General features: G+C 47.7%; 1 protein-coding gene across 2 annotated transcripts in view; it reads right to left on the bottom strand.

The window, feature by feature from the left end:
• LOC119396556 (uncharacterized) overlaps nucleotides 1-19,654 on the bottom strand; it is a 317,806-nt gene that overhangs the window by 221,812 nt on the left and 76,340 nt on the right. The gene's annotated exons all lie outside the window — the stretch shown is intronic.

Below are 19,654 nucleotides of genomic sequence, written 5' to 3'. Positions count from 1 at the left end.
AGTATCCCTTTAAAGAACACCAGATGGTCAAATGTCCGGAACCCTCCACTACGGTGTACCTCATGAGGGGCGTAGCGGGGGGGGGGGGGGGAGGTTGGACCCCCCCCCCCCCGATTTTTTTCGATTTTGCATGTGTATATATACACGCACACATACAAACGCACGAACATAAAAAGAATGGTTGAACACCCCCCCCCCCCCCCCCGAAAAATATTTCTGGCTATACGCTTCTGTACCTCATAATCATGTCTTGACACGCAAAACCTCACAAATTATGAATTATGAGTAGTACCAGTCAATTTATGCCTCAATTTGTTCATTTTTGTTCCCTTAGGGTACTTCGCTAAAAACAGTGGAAGGAGCAGCAGTGTGATGACCAATCGGCAAAAGCACGTACAAGCGGCGCTGGCAAAGACACGTGGCATTCATTTCCGCAGTGAAAACGCACTTCAAAACAAGAGTCAGAATAAGCAACAGTACGAAAGAAAAGAACGCGACAGGCAACGGCGTCAGGCTCCCGAAAAAAAGCATACACCGAAAACAGTTTACATTCGCGTTGACAAACGGGGGCAGACGGAAAAGAGAGACACCGCGCGAAATTGTATTATGCAACGACGACGCAAGAACGCGGAAAAGCACACGGAGCACAAAATTATCTCGTCGAAATTGTGGAAACCTCCGGGGTCTGCGTGCAGCAAACAGGAGACACAGCCGCGTGTGACGGACAAATTCACAACTTACAAATATAAACGCATGCATATCTAGTCGGCAAAAATAGACGAGAGGACTTGTTGCAGAAGCGCCGTGTGTTCTCTATCCTTTCGCTGTCCGAGTTTATTTTCTTTCTGTGCGCTTTCCGTACTGTATACATTCACGTCCACGCCGCGCTCACGTCTGAGACGATGGTAAAATTGCGAATTACAGGCCGCGCGTCCACTTAGCTAGCGCGCCAGGGGAGTTTGACATCGAAATGTTCATTGATGAGGACTGCACAGATTGCTCTAAGGAGCTCTGCAACACTTTTCCAGGTAACCATCGAATGGCTTCATTGAAGGAGTTTATTGCCTCTCGAATCGACCGCCGCAAAAGTTTTTGGAATCCGTCATGTATACGAGCGGAGTTACAGAAATTTGTCGCACGCTGTAATTGCTTTCTCTCGTCCCGACGAGCGCACTCGAAGCTAAGCAGGGAGGGATGGCACGGGGGAAAGAAGTTACGTCACGCTCTCGCGATGAGCCAGAGCATTTTTCCTTTTTCTTTTTCCTTCGAACGCGCGGCCTACTTTCAATGTGATCGCGAGCGCGCGGGCACGTGGTGGCCTCGGTAACTATGAGGCACACGATGCTCAAATCAGCCAATGGTCGTGAATTTGGATATATGGCGCGGTCATTTGGTTACCTGGCATCATTTCTTGAAAGAAGAGGGAACGATTTCTAGCTTACTTTGAAAATTAATTGCAAATTCCAGGCCACGCGCTGAGCTATAATGTTTGGCTCGCGTCTTAAAGGGCCCCTAAACCACCCAGCGGTCGAAATTTAGTTGAGGTGAGGGAGTTGTGCTCGAGTTTACAACGAACACGTAGCCGTGAGAATTTTTCGAAACGGTGCCGTAATAGCGGAGTTAAGCGCTAGACACATGGTGCGATTCGGCATCCGATCCGACGTGCGACGCCGCACGCGGTATACGGCGATTCAGGACACATGGGGGCGAACGAGCAATCAGCGCGCAGGCTCCGCCCACACACGGCACCCCGGCTTGCACGCTCGGAAGAGATCGCATCCTCTTCGTTGACTACAAAACAAACAACCTTACGCAGCCACGCTTCGTTCTGTAAGAACATTGCCAATAAAGCTATGCCTTCGCAAGCAACAAACATCTCAACAGACCGCATTCACTCGCGACTCCGAGAGTAGGCTTGTCACGACACCGAGCGTAGGCCTAGCAAGGCGGACGCTGTCGCTAGTGCCGTTCGCGATCAAACGCGAGCTGATCGTCGAGCACTTATTTTTATTAAAACGATTAAAACTTTTACGCTGATGACACGCGTTTACATGCGCAATTGGTTTTCTCGTAGACCTCGATTTGACGAACAACGGTGGAAGCAAAGCCGGCCGGTTCGCCGAGACGGCCGGTGCGGCTGTTAGCTGCGAAGTGGCCTTCCATCGCGGCTCGATATCTCGTTAGTGGTTCGGAAACGGGCGCCGCCTTGCACAAATGACACACTTCAAACGTCATGAGTTATTTGATGTCAGAAAGAAAGTTTAACCAACGTTTTTCATGATCGGAGCCGTCCGAACGTAGTTTAACAAACGCGCAAACAAACAAGCAAGCAACAAACGCGCCACCAGAGGCGTGACGTCAGGCGTCTCCCGCGCTGCCATTGGCTGCGGCCGTCAGACCGACGCGGCAGCCGCGCGGCTACATTCAGCAAGTTGGATGCCCGTGCGGCGTGCGAATCGTCTCCGCACGCTGATGGAACCTGTTGGGCGTCTGTCGGATGCGTCTGTTGGCACGAACAGCCGTACGACGAATCGCATCCGACGATCGCTTCTTTCCCTCTTTCCTACGCTACCCTCTTCCAAAACCGCTTTGCCCTCCTCGCTGAATGCCCCTCCTCATCTCGCGTGGCATACGTCACCGCTGACGCGCTGTTCGAGACAGCGTCTACTTCCGGTTGCCGCGACTCCGGCGACTCCGACGCTCCAGCTCGCCGTCAACTCTGTGTGTACAGTGTTCTAGAAGTTTATAGTGCGCTCACTGAGCGGCGGAGCGTGACGCACTTCATGTCGCCGCCGACAGGCGGCGCGGCTCACAGCGTCACCTGAAACTTTCCGGCGGGTTGCAGGGCGCGGATAGCGCGCGTTGTTGTTTTGCGCGCAAGAAAAGTCAATCTTATGGTGCGCAACTCACGGAAGTTCTTTTGATGCAAGTTTTCTGTGTGTTGTGAAATAAGTTACTGTCGTTGTGACTGATTTACGGAGGGCGAGCGATGTTTTAAGCGGCTATTGCATAAATGAATGCTCCTCCACGCAGCCGCTGCAATAACAGGGTGTGTAGTTGGGGGCGTTCGTTTTTTTTTTTTTTTTTTGTCCTGCTGATCGATACGATTTTCAATGCACTTGCGCCACTGTAGCTATCATAGCGACTTCACTCCCGCCTTTCGAGCCCCACTATGCCGAATATAAACAACGCCTCATTTTTAAAATTTTTTCGCGTATATATGATCTAGCTGGTCTGTGTAACTAACCCATTTAATGTTCCTTTTCTTTTCGCGAATCAATAATGGTTGGAATCACTCGGCTTCGTAATAAATGTATCCGCACCGTACGCTTAAAAAATTTTTATTTACAGACTTAGATCGTACAAGCTAGCTAGGTTACCAAAACTGCAGTTGGACTCGTATACCCAATAAAAAAAATATATTTATACATAGCTAATATGAGTACATAACAAGTAACATGTATCACGTGCGTACATATTTTTATTGCACTTTGGAATTGCACCAGCGCGGATAAAACAGGACACGAAGAAACACTCGACAGTGTCACGCACTGACATACTGATTTTATGTACACAAAACCCTGCCTATGTATGCGCAAATGTTTGCCATATCACAATATGAATTATCAATGCCGAAAATGTCACTCGTGGTCGAACAATAAACAGATGCAACAAACGTGTATGAACATCTGCTAGTCGACTACGAAAATGAAAAATAAAGGACAGCAAGAAACGCCGGCGATGTTTGCAGTCGACAGCCGACGACAACGTCGATCTACCAGGAACTGGGGCATCCCAAAGAGAGCCCAATCCCTTTGGACCTACCCCGCTTCCTAATGAGAGCTACTTCAGCCCCCCTCTACATCTTTTCTGTACGTCACTATCCAGCCCGTTTCATCCGTCAGTATAGTTCTGTGCTTAGGACTTCGATAGCGAAACAAGCAGCGACGTACCAGCGTTCTTTATTATTTTTTTAGAAGTACCCCTACCCCGCCCCCTTTTTTTTTTACTAAAGCACGAGTATGGTTTTGTTGTCACCACCCTCGCGCGTTTTCTTGCTTTTATTGCTGTCACACTTGACTCTGCGGTCACTCCTAGCTTCGTTGGGTCCAGCTGTTTTTTGTTGTCAAACGCAGCCCCAGAAATTTCTCTCCACGTACGCTGCATGCTCTATGTGCACGACCGCCTGAGGCTGTAAAAAAGCGCGTCCCTCCCGTCCAGATGCAGCGGCGGGCCGTCTTTGAGACAGTTGCGATTTGCTGATAGACACAGATGCCGATCCTTCAGAAAAACAAGCATATATAAGTGCAGTAAAGCGGCACGCGGGGTGCCGACAAAGGTCCTTCAAACGAATGAACGGCGTGAACATGCGCTGCAGGGCACACACAAATGGAAACAGCTTCAACTACTTAGGTCAGTTTAAAAAAAAAGAATAAAATGCTCGGCTCCCTCCCCTCCTCATTTTTTTTTGTGATCTGTTTTTGTGTCATTGTGGTGGCCCTCTCCCCGCCACCAACCCCGCGTTTGTTGATACCCCCGCAACTACAGCGTAACCAGCCTAACCCCCACCGACCAAGGGGACGCGCTCCACACCCCGCAAGAGTTTTCAGGTGAAACTGGCGGCAGCGCCCCTGGCGGGCGCTCAAGCTGTCGACGCGGAGAGGGCCGCGGCGGCGCGGCGCAGGGATACGGCAGTGAGCCCACTGCCCCATTCTAGTACACTGTATCTGTGTGGTATCTGGCTGCACTGTTCGTTGACTAACCGCTGTTGCTGCCGTGCCGGCCCGTGCCCCTACGAATCGTGCCGGTATGGACCCTGTGTTGCGCGCACGTTTTCAAAGGATCGCCAACGTGATGGGACCCGTACGGGGACACGCCGTGCCAGAACACCTCGGCTGGAGATGAGTTCACGGAGCTCATCAAACCGCAAGGCGTGGATGTGTAATTACGCTAGCGACTTGGCGGTTGCGTTTTAGTCTGTCCGGCATTAAAGAAAGCGTCGCGTAAAACCAAATAAAATGTCCCCAAGCTGGCGCCAGGTCAAGTGGCGCCAGCTATGGAGGATTAGAAACAACTAACAAACGCGTAATGTATGTCCTCCGAGCATTCGGAAGCGCCCTTCTCGACTCGCTAAGCCTACAGCATCGATTATTTGAGTATGGCTCTCCAAAACGGGGCTGAATCGGTACGAATACTTTGCTGTCGAAGCTTAAGGACATGAATCTAAAGCAAATTGAAGCATCAGTTCGGAGCTTACACGCTACAGAGCACACGGCGGCCACTTGAGAGACTCGATGTGGACGACAACCGCTTTTGGCACTGCGGCCACCATAGCCATGCTTTTCGGAGGCTTGCCGTGCAAGTTGGACTGCTGTCGCGCGTGCGGCGACGGCCGACGTTCTGCGGCATCACGCCGTTGCGGCAGGCTTGCCGCTAGCGTGAGCGGGCCCTTACGGGCCGCAGATGTCGATTCGCAAGCGGCAACACGACCAAGAACAGCAAGATGCGCACGAACAGCTGTTTGCAGAGTAACCGGAAGTCGTCGGTTGTCGTTCGGCCAATCGCAAGCATCGAAACTGATAACGTCATCGAGTTTCACTGGTGATGTCACACATGTCAGTGGCGGGAATGGCGGGGACCGGAAAGTAGAAGCTATTGTTTTTTCGAAAGTGTGGCGCGCCCGCGACCTGTAGCGCTGCGGCGTGTGGCATCGTTGATCGCGACGGCATTCTGCACGCGATGCGCTTGTTTACTTGAAATGTTTGGGAAAATGTCGGAGGGGGTTTAGGGGCCCTTTAAAAGCCTCGACTACCAATCGACAGCGTTTTCTGACCATGTTGAAAAAGTGTTTCAGGGCCCCTTTAAAGGGGCACTCAAGTGAAACAATAAATCAGCTTAGATTGACAAGACTGTGCTCCGAAAACTCTAATGTCGTTAATTTCACCATCATAAGTTTGTTAATAGATGGGAAAATCAAGGTCAAAGTTTCATTTGAGAAATTTCGCGCAGAAATCTCCTCGCGTGACGTCACGGATTTCAAAGTGTATTTCTCACAGTTTGGCGCAATTGTCTCAACGAAATTTGAGAGCACTGCATGCAATATTTTCGTTTCAGTGTTTTAGTTCCGATATGGTGGCCGTTCCGAGCAAACTTGGTCGTTTCACTTTAATTTTCTTTTATGTTGACTTTTTCCTGTAAGTCAAATATCAGAACTACAGAAGCGAAAATATTCCACTATAAAGGGGCATCGCGCAGTGCTGCCAAACCAAATGTGGGCACCTGTCAGTCGTGATGACTAATGCTTAGGTCACGCGCTCCGCTGCTAGCGTTTCACTTCACTCCGATAGTACACCGGCACTGCTAAAACACTTCTTATTACCACATTACCGTATGGCAAACCAGCACTTCTAAAAGACCATAATTTCTCTTAGCAACATTTTTTGCGCAAGAACGTGTTTGTAACTGCAGGCGTTTACCCAACTGCTATACTGATATCCACGACAGAGGTATAACTGGCAGCATCTCTACAATGTTGAGTAAGTTTGCTCCAAAGAAATTTATGGGCTGCAGAAAAGTCTGTTTCCTCAATACAATGCACCAACTAGCCCAACAACTTGGTATACATGCTGCGGTCACTTTAAGCCCGTTATGTTAGATTCTCGTGCTAAATTCTAAAAATGTGACCCAAAAACCAACGTGCACGGACTGCGCGCATTCCAGACCCGTTAGTTTTCTGCGCGCACCGTGGTACCTGATGACACTGACCAAAACTTTCCAGTAACTAAAACATCGCTCGCGCGATATACAAATCCGCATTGTCGCATCAGAGGCGACCAGAAACGCGAGGACTGAAAAAAAAAAAAAGAGGAGTCGACAACCGTTCACGGAGGCAAATAACACTGGGTTGGTTTATTGGAATAAATATCTAACAGAGCTAATATATCGAACATATCTATACAACGGTTCACTTAGTCGACGAAAGGCAGGGACCTTCGTAACGGCGAGTAGTCGCACTCCGAAAAGAGAAGGTGGCAGCCGCGCCCGCTGAGACCTCCGAGCACCGCTTCGACGTAAGGACCACCGGCACTGCCGAGCAAGCTGACGATGCGAAGTATCAGGCCGAACATGTGGTCACGCTCGACGGCTTTTTCGGAGAGTTCGCACACGAAGCGAAGACGGCACTCGTGTTCGTGCACCTTGATGTAGGAGAAGGCAGAGTCCGAAACATCGACCACGGATACGGTGTCCATGACGGAACCCAGGGCACGGACGCGATCGGCCACGGTGCCGCTGAGCCCGAGGAACAGGTAGGCCAAGCCGATGAAGACCAGGTACAGGGCGGCGTAGACCACGACCAGGGGAAACAGGAACCTCCGCGAACGCCCGTCGCCGAACACGATGAATATGACGGCGCACGCGTTGATGGTGAAGGCGCCCACGAAGACGGCCAGGAAGGCGCGAGCCATGTTGGTGACGGAGTCGACCCGGTCGGTGAGCAGGCTCAAAGCGTCATCCACTGGAGAGGTGAAAAATGAGATGACATGGTTAGCACGGCCAGTCCGATTCGTAGGGATATAAGAAACGCATTTTAGAAGCACAAAATACTATTAAAAAACAAACAACACTATGTCTTCACAACGTAACCTGTCTTCGCGTTCATTCGGCAACCCGCGCGTCTAATGTGCACCTTTGAACATTACGATTAAAGAGTTTAAGGGCATCAGAACCCTACCTATGTATAATCCTGTCTACACCCAAAGTTGCGGTGTTTTGTGCTGCTGGGCCTAATGCCAAGGGTTCGATATCTGCCGATGGTGCAGAATAAAAAAAAAATTGCTCGTGTACGGTGCAATGAGTGGGAGGTCGCGAGACCGGTGCAGTGGCTGCCCGATGGCGAAACCGTGAGTTCGAGAAGCACAAAAACCACGCGAAGGTCTTCCCGGCCGCTGAGCGAAAGTCACAAGTAAACACCTGCACGAGGGGAGGCACAAGTGGAAAAAAAAAAATGAATGGCCCGGTGAGCCAGCACCTTCTAGAATTTTGAGCTGAGAGCAGCATGACAGTTCGGGACATGTTTAGTTCAGGTCCCCCGTCACAACCTCAACTGCACACCATTAGTGCCTCGAAAGGAGAAAGAATGTTTCCCCGTCACTAAGGCGTACTTCTTGAACAGGGTGAAAAAAATGGTGCTAACTTCTACAACACTTGCGGGAGGGCAACGCCGGTGAGCCGCGCTGAGGCTCGGCCCGAATTTCTGTGCTGCGAAATATTCTAACTCTAGTCCTCGTTGTACTGCACCAAGTAGCTCTCTTTGAAAGATACGCTAAAGTGAAACGATAAATTAGTTTAGGCTTCTAAATTAAACTCCGAAAACACAGATGGGAAACTCAGTGTCTTGACACTGCGACTTCCGTGCGGAGAAAGAGGAGCACCGCCGCGCTGCTCACATTCACGGGCGATAAAACATAGTTTGCCTAGTTAAACCATACCAAGACGCCTCGCGGCACTATTTCTAAAACTGTGCCGTGGAACTGATCCCCGTGCTGCCTACACACATTCTAAGTAACGTGGGCGGGAGAAAAATCGTAGAGAGACATTGCCATGCAAGCAATTTAATCTTAAAGGAGGTGTCGATGACTCAAGATACCCTAAAACAGACTAGCCATTGCAGAAGTAACCGCAGCAATATACAAAACGCTTTATAGCTGAAGTATTCTGAAAATGCACACAGTTGTGCTAACTAAATTGGGCGCGAGTTTTCAATCTACGAACATTCTCGTAAGCGTTGCGCTGCAGGAGAAAGGCGAAGAGGATGGGCAAAGCACGACAAAAACGTACGCTAAGTAGCGTGTAGAGACACTACACTCGAATACTCAGCCTGAACTTGGCCTGCCTAAGGGCGAACGTAATTACACGAGCAATTTTCAATGCAGCAGCACAACACCGCTGTGGTGCCAGCTACGTGAAGCAGTTCTGATCGTCCCGGGCTTAGGATGCGCATCGCAAGTTAAAAATCCCACGACACGACACTATTACGCCGACAATAATTCGTAAGAACCAACGCCCAAGGTCATTCGTTACCCGCACGTACGAATCTTAACACTGCTTCGTCGTTAAGCGACTGCAAAAATGTTCCAAAAGCCGGGTGAATTCACGATTCTAAAATATTTACTCTCAAAACAACTGACTGACGTCCAAAAACAGCTACAGGAACGAGCCCGTGTGCTTGTCTAAGCGATGCACCAACTTACTGATATCCAAAAAACAGAATAAACCTGTTAACGTGTCTCAGCGATGCACCAAGCGAGGTAAATTAATACTCATAGCTAACAGTCGCGTTACTTAAAAAAAATAATAAGGAAAACAACACTTACTTCCGTAGGCCGCGTCAAAGAATAGCACGAGCAGGACGACGAAGGCGACAAGCAGAGGCCGGCTTTTCATGGCTGCAATCGTAATCCACGTAGTCGAGCTCGCGTCCGAACACTTGCCTTTTCGAGCAGTGACTGCGAGAGATGAGAACGAACGAGAAAGAAGCAGCGTAGCACGGCTCAGCTTCAACAGCTAGCGACGGACTGCAGAGAGAAAGAGAGGGAGGAGGAGTTTGGGAGAAGGGGAGGTTGCATTACAAAGGGAGCCCACGTGGGCAGGTGGGGAACACTTCCCAGAAGTGGACAGAAGCTAAAAACGTGTCCTCGGTCTGGGTGGGGGGAGGGTGCGGTGAACAGTTGGGGGGTATGGGGGGTGCTGTTATCTCGAAATATTTGGGAAGGTGTCTGGGATGAACAAAAAAGGGGTAGGTGTGGCTTTCTATTGTGCTGAATGCAGCAGGAAAACAACTCCCCCACGGAGTTGACCGTGACACGGTCGAAAGAGGACATTGAAAATGCACTGAAACGACTGAGAGAAAGATTTGGTTGAAGTGAAACTGCTGCAGAGAAGAGGGGGCAGATTTTTTTTTTTTTTTTTTTTTTGCGTATGTGCCTTATTTTTTGTGTGCGCCTGGCATAACTGGTCCTTGAAACCTCGAAACGACACGAAACAATGGCTAACTAGACTGTGACCACAACCAACTATTTACCTGTTATAGGCATTCTGCGATACGTATTTACTTCTTAATATTTTTCCTTATATATGTGTAATCGCGTTTTGGCACTCATACCAGTTCGCTCTACCTTTGCAATAACGAACAGTGTGACGACTACCGAATGAGAAATATTTAGCGCAGAAGCAACACAAGGAAGGGGAAAAAAAGAAAGAAAAGTTACCGAAAATTACGATACTCAGTAATGCGCAATGTGAGCGCAGCTGTACCCGCGTTTTAAATCGGTGATATATTCAGGCAAATAATCTGAGACAAATGTATGTACTACGTACCGCTACATGACGATAATTGTTGAGGTTTTACGTCCGAAAACCACGATGTGATTGTGCGACACGCCGTAGTGGAGGGCTCCGGGATTTTAGACCACCTGGGGTTCTTGAATGTGCGTCTAAATCTAAGTACACGGATCTCAAGCATTTTCGCCTCCATCGAAAATGAGGCCGGGATTCGATCCCGCGAACTACGGGTCCGCAGTCGAGCATCATAAACACTAGACCACAGTGGTGGGTACGTACAGTTACAGACGACTCATTATTTTCAAATATATCTTTTAAAATTTCAGTTACTTCTGTTTTTAATTTAGACCGTTACTATTGTCACTTTTCCCATTTTCTTCTATATCTTCTTCTTCGGCAGCGCGAAGTCACAGGCAACTCTTTGTACAAATCAGTTCTGCAGAATCCCGAAGAGTGGCGGAATAATTCTGAAAAGGAAAAGTGACAACCACCAGTATCGTAGCACAAAGCTACAAGGAAGCGCATACAAATTTCTCGGAAAGAATGTTTCATGGTTGACGAAACATTCATCCTGGCGGGGATTGAACCCGGAACCAACGGCTTTCCGGCGCAGTCGTCCTACCTTTCTTAGCCCTTTGCGACACTATCTACAAGATTGTGTACACCACTTGTTTATGCTATTTGCATCGAGTAATGGCTAAGAAAGAGCAAGATACATTTAGCTTTGGATGAATTGAATCTCCTACATGATAAATTTCTCTTCATTGAAGTTCATTTTGCAGTGTAGTGTGGCCTACTGTCACTTTTCCCGCGAGCCACGTCAAAAGTAACGTGTTCTTTGCTCAACATGGACATAATCGAAAATGGATTTGCACTATATTTCTAGCTTGAGGCTTGATTCTATTTATGCAAAAACAGAGCGTGAATGACTGAAAAAACAAACAGATGCTTAATTACAACTGAATTATGCATAATTACTGTTACATAAATTAACGTATTATGACATTATTTTTGTTACCATAGAATATCGAGTGCCTTGCAATAACGTGTTGATATGGTGCACTTAGAGGCATTTCTGCATAGTTCCGTAGTATCTTAGCGATTACAGGTAGCAAGTTTTCAATCTGTCATACACGAAATATATTCGAGCCGAATTGTTGCACGATTGTGTACACAGTACAATCGCTACAGGCCTCTTGTTTCACAAGTACGAACGTATTGAAGGAATTTTCATTAAACACGAAAAAAAAGGAGATGTCTGCAGCTGAGAGATATCAAGGGAAATCTTACAGGGTATGCTTATTTGTGTATTTTTGCTTTCGCACTTTTAATGGAGTATCCGAGGGCGTATAAACTTCCACCTATCCACAGAAAGCCAGATAGAACAGAATATGGGGTGTTGATAACCAGCTCTTATGAGTCAGTGAAGTCAAACTGAGCATCGTGTTCCACTAAACTGAAGCTGAAAAACGACAACGTATAGACGATCTTACATAATACACATAGTCGCCGCCATCTTGGGCTGTTAAACAAATGTTTTTGTATATCGCTAGGTGAAATAATAAAGACGTGATTCGTCGTATGCACCAACTGAACCGTTTTCAATGCGTATGCGTCTACCGTAGCACTGTTTGTTAAATATACAAAACGGCAAGGCTACATCCCAATATGGCGGCACCGAAATCCATCCGTAATATGGTCTATAGTTTGCCTTCAGTAAGGTAAGAAAAGTATAGAAAATCGGAAGTATGCAATTTCACACGATGTGGCTGTCGGTGGGTGGTTCGCTCGGTGATAAAAGAGCGGAAAGAATTCTAAACAAAATTTAGTCACGGTCAGCAGCAGCTCTTGTAAGCTTACAATAGACGTTCTCGAAATATTTCCGAACATCTTGTTTACGCTCACTAATTCTCAGAAAGGTTAGCGTGACAAAGGGGAGGTGGTTGGAAAGGGTTCCAGCAGTACCCCCCTCCACCCTCCTAAATTTGTTTCGCCCATTGTAGTACCCCTATTCACTGCATTCGTAGCGGGAAAGAAAGGTCACGTCCCCGAGAAGTGGTGACACACAGTACCAACGCCCAGTGCCGAGCAGGGGTACCTTTGTTCCCCTTCAAAAAACCGGTTGGGACGCTGGTGGTACTGATAATCGGACTCAGTACCACCCGCGTGGGAGGCGGACACTATAACCACGTGACCACCAATGCGGCTCGCTAGAAGAGAATTTGACATTTAGCGTCTTCGCAGAAGCAGAATTCCAGCATATCATTCCAAACCCTACTTGTATGCTATTGTAAACCGGCTTGGGTTCATTTGTACTATCAGCACAATGCAGGAACGAACGGCGACAAAATGCCACCTCCTAAAGATGAATACCAGCCCCAAGTGGTTTATGGGGTTCAGGGTCGTAGCCATAATTTTTTTTTCGGGAAAGGAGGGGGGATTCAACTACTCTTTATGAATGTGCGTCTCTACGCTCGTGCGTGTGTTTGTATGTACGTGTGTCTGTGTATATATACACATGCAAAATTGACAAATTTCGGTGGGGGTTCGAACCCCGCCCAGTCTACGCCAATGGTATGGTGAGTGCGTGAGTGTCTAATGTAGGAAGTACTGCGTTTGATTTACTGTACTGGCGGGAACCCATTGATTTTTTCTAATGCGGAGTGAGGTACCTCAATAGCTGGCCTGTCTTTGTCTTTCAATCTTTTATCCTCTCCCATTCCTACTGTCACCTATTTCTCTAGTTACATCACGATCAACTAAACCTACGTTGTATTGTAATGACATGCATTAGTTGGAAATATTAATTCGTAATCAGTAATATTACCAGAATTGTCTAAGCATAATTGTGAACATGGTATTTTCTTCATAGTTGTCAGTTTATATGCAATATTGTTATTTCTTTTACTGTTGGTTAATATATTTTCTGCCTAGGTCACATTCTTATCGCCACAGGACAGTCCGCGTTTTTCGCTTATAGTAGGGTTTCTGATGCTCACACGCATTATCATTGAGAATGCATGGATGGATGGTGGAACTTTATTAAATATAGTCCTGAGAGACGTGACTAGCGCGCAGTGGGCTTCTCCCACGTTGGGACGCATGAGCTTACTCATATTAACAATTTTGTCTGTGGCGCTTCAAAGTGTAGTAGCCTGTGCTGCCGCCTAGTGCTAAAAGGTGAAGACACAGGAATTATAGTGCGAATTGCAATCGCTTGAGGGCGCAACATAAGCTGTGCGTTCAGTTATACGTTCAAAAAAGCACGGACACAAAAATTTTACATCGTGTTTATCCCGTTGAAATAAGTAGCTAACGACCCACTTATCACGGCTGGAAACCTCGTTTGCTCGAGTGTGCGACGGTTAATTATTTGGAGACGCCCAGTCGCGGTTTCGGTTTCAAAAAGAGCGCTGAGTGAGGCGGGACCGAGAGTGGTTTTCATGTAAACATAGCTGGCTACGTGGGTACTGTTCCAACCAGTTTTTGGATCTTGTAATATATGTGTGACCCCCCCAAAAATTCACTGTAGAGGCAGTGTCTTTGTACTCCCGTGCAAGAGAGCGCTGGCAAGCCAACGCAAACTACTAACGCAGGTGGCTGTTGGCTGCTTGCTTAATATTAAAACCAAGTTTGGTGTCGATGTCGTGAGGTGGGACGTTTCCTGTGGGACACGCATTTTAATATTGATTTAACATGACACTAAAGTGACACAATGAATCAGTTTACACAGATAAATTATACCATGAACACACTATTGTCCTTAATTTCACCATCATACACTCATAACAGAGGAGAAAATCAAGGTCAAGGTGCCATTTCTAAATTTCGCGCCTAAATTGCGCATGGCGCCACGGATTTCAAAGTCTATTTTTCGTATTTTGGCGACACTGCCTCAATGAAATTTCCTGAAACGTGGTGTGTTAAAGGGAAAAGAGCGAAACAATGTTTCTCATATAAGTAAAGCACTCGTTCACAGTACCAAAAACACCACGCTTGCTGCGAGAAGACGCTTGGTAAGCGAGAAAACGCGCAAAAACAAAATGTGGGTGGCGACGCCACCTTGAAGTTTCCGCGCCATTCGCCGTGACGTCACATGTTTTGACGGCGCCTACTACGGACTACGTAGTTCCTAATCGGTAAAAATAATGTACGTTGTCCTCTGAGGTGACCATAGACTTAACATGCCAAGTTTGTTGCAATTTTGTTGAGCCAATGGCGCCAAAATACGATAAGTACACTTTGAAATCCGTGACGTCACGCGGGGAGATTTCGGCGCGAAATTTAAAAATGAAACATTGAACTTGATTTTTCTCCTGTATTAATAAACCTTTGATAGTGAAATTAGCGGCATTAGCGTTCTCAGAGTACAATTTATAGATCTAAACCGATTCATCTTTTCTCTTTAGTGTCCCTTTACGTCTTTGGCACCCTTAGAGGACGATGTAATTGATTTTCACCACTTAGGAACTACGTAGCACGTAGGCCCTAGTAGGCGCCGTCAAAACCGAAGACGTCACCACTTTTTGTGCGGGAATTTCAACCTGGCGTCGCCACGCGCATTTTTTTTACGCGTTTTCTCGCTTACCAAGCGTATTCTCACTGCAGACATGGTGATTTTGTAATTCTGAAAGATTAATTTGCTAATATAAGAAAAATCTATTTTCTCTTTAGTGTCCCTTCAAATATGTTCTAGGCTATATCAGCCGTTGGTATTAAATGCGAAGCATTTCTTAGCGAACCTCTGGCACTTTGAGCGTTTCTATCTACGTATCTATCTATATCTATCTATCTATCTAGCCGCCTACGTCTTGGTGCTCTCATGATCGCCTCCTTAACTTGGTGTAGAGCAAAATTTGCATGGAAGAGTAATAGGATTTCACAAATATGATTGCCGCTTCATGACATGAATAACGCTAAAATCCTGTCGCGTACGTCGTCAAACCCTTTCCACTGGACACGTGTGGCACATACCCGTTTACCACAGGCCGCGGTTTACGGGTATGCGCCACAGGTGATTGACAGTTTATATTTACCCAGGAACGCCGAGAACAGACATTGGTAACTTAAATGCCAGAGCGTTAAGGAAAGCCAATATCGGCAGCGTTGACTCAACGAATGGAAAGAATGAAAATTAGGATCCTAGCAGGAATCGAACCCAAGGATTCTGCGTGGCAATCAGGTATTCTACCACTGAGCCACGCCACGTCTATAAACTGGTTTGGAAAAAAAGCCTACGCAGGCGTAATATCGGTGCGACGTCAATTGTGGTTGTGGTGCTGGCTATCTAATTTTACAAGAAAGCAATAAACACTACATGATACTCCCACGATACAGGCGTCATATCAGATAAACGTCCGTGGTTCCAGTGTTGGCTCCACTTTTATGGCAGTCTAATAAACATTACGTTTGTATTCCTAATTCAGCAAGCTATATTGAAGCATTGCTCGACCCCGGCGGAATACATTAGCGAAAGTTGCATATGACATCCACATCACCGCACCGTAAAGTGCACTTCGTCCGCTTGAACGACGCAGTGTCCTCTTCATTTCTTACGAGGCTGGGCGATGGCCTCATGCTGACGGAGGATGATGCCAGATTGATTGACAGCCGCTTTGTAGACTAGGCTACGTAGGCCACATGCGCCGAGGTAGTCTACGAATACGACAAACACCATCCACTGATGTTGGTCTACGTAACGCTATCCAGGCCTACCAGCCTCGACGGCCTATACCTCACCAACGCGAAGGGTGGCTTTAGGTTCCGACATGTCGCCGGCTCTGTCGACAGACAATTTGTCGACGAAATGACCGAGGCATCCACGAATTCCAACTGCTCCACTATACGACATACTTCACTACACATGGACCCCTCGTCACCACGATCACGACCGGATCCTATAAGAAGTCATGACCAGCTGCTGGTGCTCACTTCTCACGGTGATGATGCCCTAGTTCAAGAGCTGTCAAGAACTTCTTGCACACATGCACACGGGTTCGTGAAACGTGCGTGCGTTCTCGGGACACGTATAAGCACTACATATCATCCTACCGCTTCTGGTGTTGGTAATACCTACGTTGCCACTGGCAGCGTTACCGAACCGTAAACAACTGGTTATATAACACATATGCGGCTCTTCAATATATATATGTGTGCGTATAAAATTTTTACAAATCTTTAGCGTCATTTTGTAACGTGTCGCTCAGTAAAAAAAGTTACGCCGCAGTCACCTACCCACCGCATGCTTCGCATAACATCGACTCCCACGGTACGTGGGATCTGCCGAATTTTTTGTAGATGACGCGTGTGTGTTGACACAAATTTATCTCACAAGTTATCTCGCATCCAAATTTTATGTCAATACACCTGCTATTTGGCGATATCAGGGTGTCTGAGAGCGCGATGCTATAGAAAAGAGTTTTGTAACGAAGGTGATTCACGCTTAATACGTGAGAGGGATCTAGAAACCATCAAGCGTATAGTAGTCCATTTTCAAGGAGTACTCGAATGATCAAGGTGTTCAAGTGCCTCATAGGAACCGCAAGATGCACAGTGTCGTACACATCTGAGGGACACACCTCATTACTATTCTAGGCTTCACAGAAGCGCACATTTAATATGTAATTCGAAAAAACAAAATGTTATTGTATTTATCGACACCATGATTAGACGTCACAAAACTGGAATTTCGCTTGTGAAGTCCAATACACACTCTAGTTTTACCGACTTCAATACCAATAAAATGTTCACCTGCAGTCTATGGTCGACCCTGTGCACATACACGTCGTTGACTGCAGGGGTATAGGCAGAAATGTTTTGAGGCTGCTGGAGGTTCAGCCATACTTTATGTATGTTCGTCGTGCGTTTATTTGTCTGCGTGTATATAGATACATGCAAAATCGAAAAAAATGGGGGGGGGGGGGGGAGGGGGTTGGGCCTCCCTCTCCCCGGCTAGGTCAGAGCTTGACGGTATAAGCGTTCGCGCGCCAGTTACATAAAAGTGCTCTGGCACGACGAGGCAAGCCACGAACACGAAGGAGAGAGCGATCCGTGCGCGAACGTGTAGCGCACGGATCTATCTATCTATCTATCTATCTATCTATCTATCTATCTATCTATCTATCTATCTATCTATCTATCTATCTATCTATCTATCTATCTATCTATCTATCTATCTATCTATCTATCTGTCCGTCCGTCCGTCCGTCCGTCGTCCGTCTGTCTGTCTGTCTGTCTGTCTGTCTGTCTGTCTGTCTGTCTGTCTGTCTGTCTGTCTGTCTGTCTGTCTGTCTGTCTGTCTGTCTGTCCGTCCGTCCGTCGTTTCTACCGAGGAGTCGTGTGCGCGACGCGGACTTATCAGGCTCGTAAAGGCTACAATGTATCTTAGGGCTGTCCACCGCGGTGGATCAGTGGATACGGCGCTCGGCTGCTGACCCGAAGGTCGCGGATTCGATCCCGGCCGCGGCGGTCGCATTTTGGTGGAGGCGAAATGCTAGAGGCCCGTGTACTGTGCGATGTCAGTGCACCTTATATAACACCAGATGGTTCAAATTTCCGGAGCCCTCTACTATGAAAACCCCTAATATTATTATTATCTTATCGGGCTACATAACGTCGGCGCGCTCTTGAGCGCTCACGTCAATTACACCGGGCAGAGACGAATGCTCAGGTGCGCTGACACGCCTATCATACAAGCAGCGTTCCTTGGCTCATTTATGCGGTGTCGAGCAGCGCTACAACATAATCGGCCGAGTAAGAGCGGTAAATCTGTATGTAATATTTATCGCATTATTTAGAGATCGAATAGGCAACAACACGTCTCTGCATCCAGGCAAGACACTCCACGTCTTGCGTGGAAGGCACGTAATTGAGATGGTGCAAGACGTATTGCGTCGTATATACGATCACCTGTACAATTAATCACACTTACAAACCAAAGGACCCACCACGGTGGTCTATAGTGGTTGCGGTGCTCAATTGCTGACCCGAAGGTCGCGGGATCGAAGCCCCACCGCGGCGGCCGCATTTCGATGGAGGTGAAATGCTAGAGGCCCGCGTACTTAGATTTAGGTGCCCATTAAAAAACACCAGATGATGCAAATATCTGGAGCGTTCCACTACTGCATCCCGCATAATCATACCATTGTTTTGGGACGTAAAACCCCAGCAATTATTAATATATTCTTACAACCCAAAAGCACGCAGCGCAATATATTACAATGCTCCTGCAGATAGTTTCTGCCCTTATTTTCAGCACGTACATTGCAGCAGTGTTCTTGAAGTGGCAGTTGCGAAAGCTCACGAAAGACAATCTCTTTTGTTGCGGTTGTTTTTTTCGCGTTCTTTTTTTGTTTCATTTATAAATTTTTTCGTATTGTATATGCACACCATGCGGTGCCATTTAGCGCCGCCGTACCGATACGTAATAATGCTGGGGTTAAAGGGGTCATGAAGCACCCCTTGGGCTGATTGAAAAACACATCCTGCGGAAAGCTGACACGGCTATGAACTGCTCTGCCAAATATTACAGTCGTGCGCGCCGCGTAATGGCCACAAGCGGAGCGCGAAGTTGCCGTTTCCCCAGGCACCCTCTTTTCAAACAGAGGCCGGTTCTCACTCTCGTCGGTGGGCGGGGCGTCTGTCCGCTGTACGTGGCAAGAGACATAGCATGCTTATTGGCCGATAGCCGACGTAAATCGAGAGCGGCGTTCGGATCAGATGCGCTTCTTGCCGCGGGGTGCCGCCACTTGCGGCGCCGCACTCCTCAGTACACGGTAGCCGCACTCGCGCAAGCGAATCACAGCGGGAGAGCGATCGCGTTTCATGACGCGCGCTGGCGTAACTTCTTTCCCCCATGCCATCCCTCCCTGTCTAGCTTCCAGTGCGCTCGTCGGCACGAGAAAAGAGAGAAAGCGCTGGGAGCGTGCGCCAAACCCCCGTAACTCCGCTGATTCTTGACGGATTCGAGAAATTTTTGCGGCAATCGATTCGGGAGGCAGTACACTCCGATACTGAGGCCATTAGATCATTACTTGGAAAAGTGGTTCATGACCCCTTAAAGACAGATTTTATATCGCGCTTAGTGGCGCGAGAGCAAGCGTCTTCTGCAACCTTACGGCCAGAGGCCTAGCCATAAATTTGTTAATGGGTGGTGGGGAGTGGAAAGGAGGGTTCATAAACATGTATATTCGTGCGTGCATTTGTGTGTGTGCGTGTGCATATACACTCATGCAAAATTGAAAAAATTTGGGGGCGTCGCCCCCCCCCCCCCCCTACCTCTCGGCTACGCCGATGCTCACAGCCGTCATCTGCA

This window comes from Rhipicephalus sanguineus, chromosome 6 (genome assembly GCF_013339695.2).
Source record: "Rhipicephalus sanguineus isolate Rsan-2018 chromosome 6, BIME_Rsan_1.4, whole genome shotgun sequence".
Taxonomy (NCBI): domain Eukaryota; kingdom Metazoa; phylum Arthropoda; class Arachnida; order Ixodida; family Ixodidae; genus Rhipicephalus; species Rhipicephalus sanguineus.
Note: the sequence above shows the minus strand (reverse complement) of the source record. Positions and strands in the feature narration are given on the sequence as shown.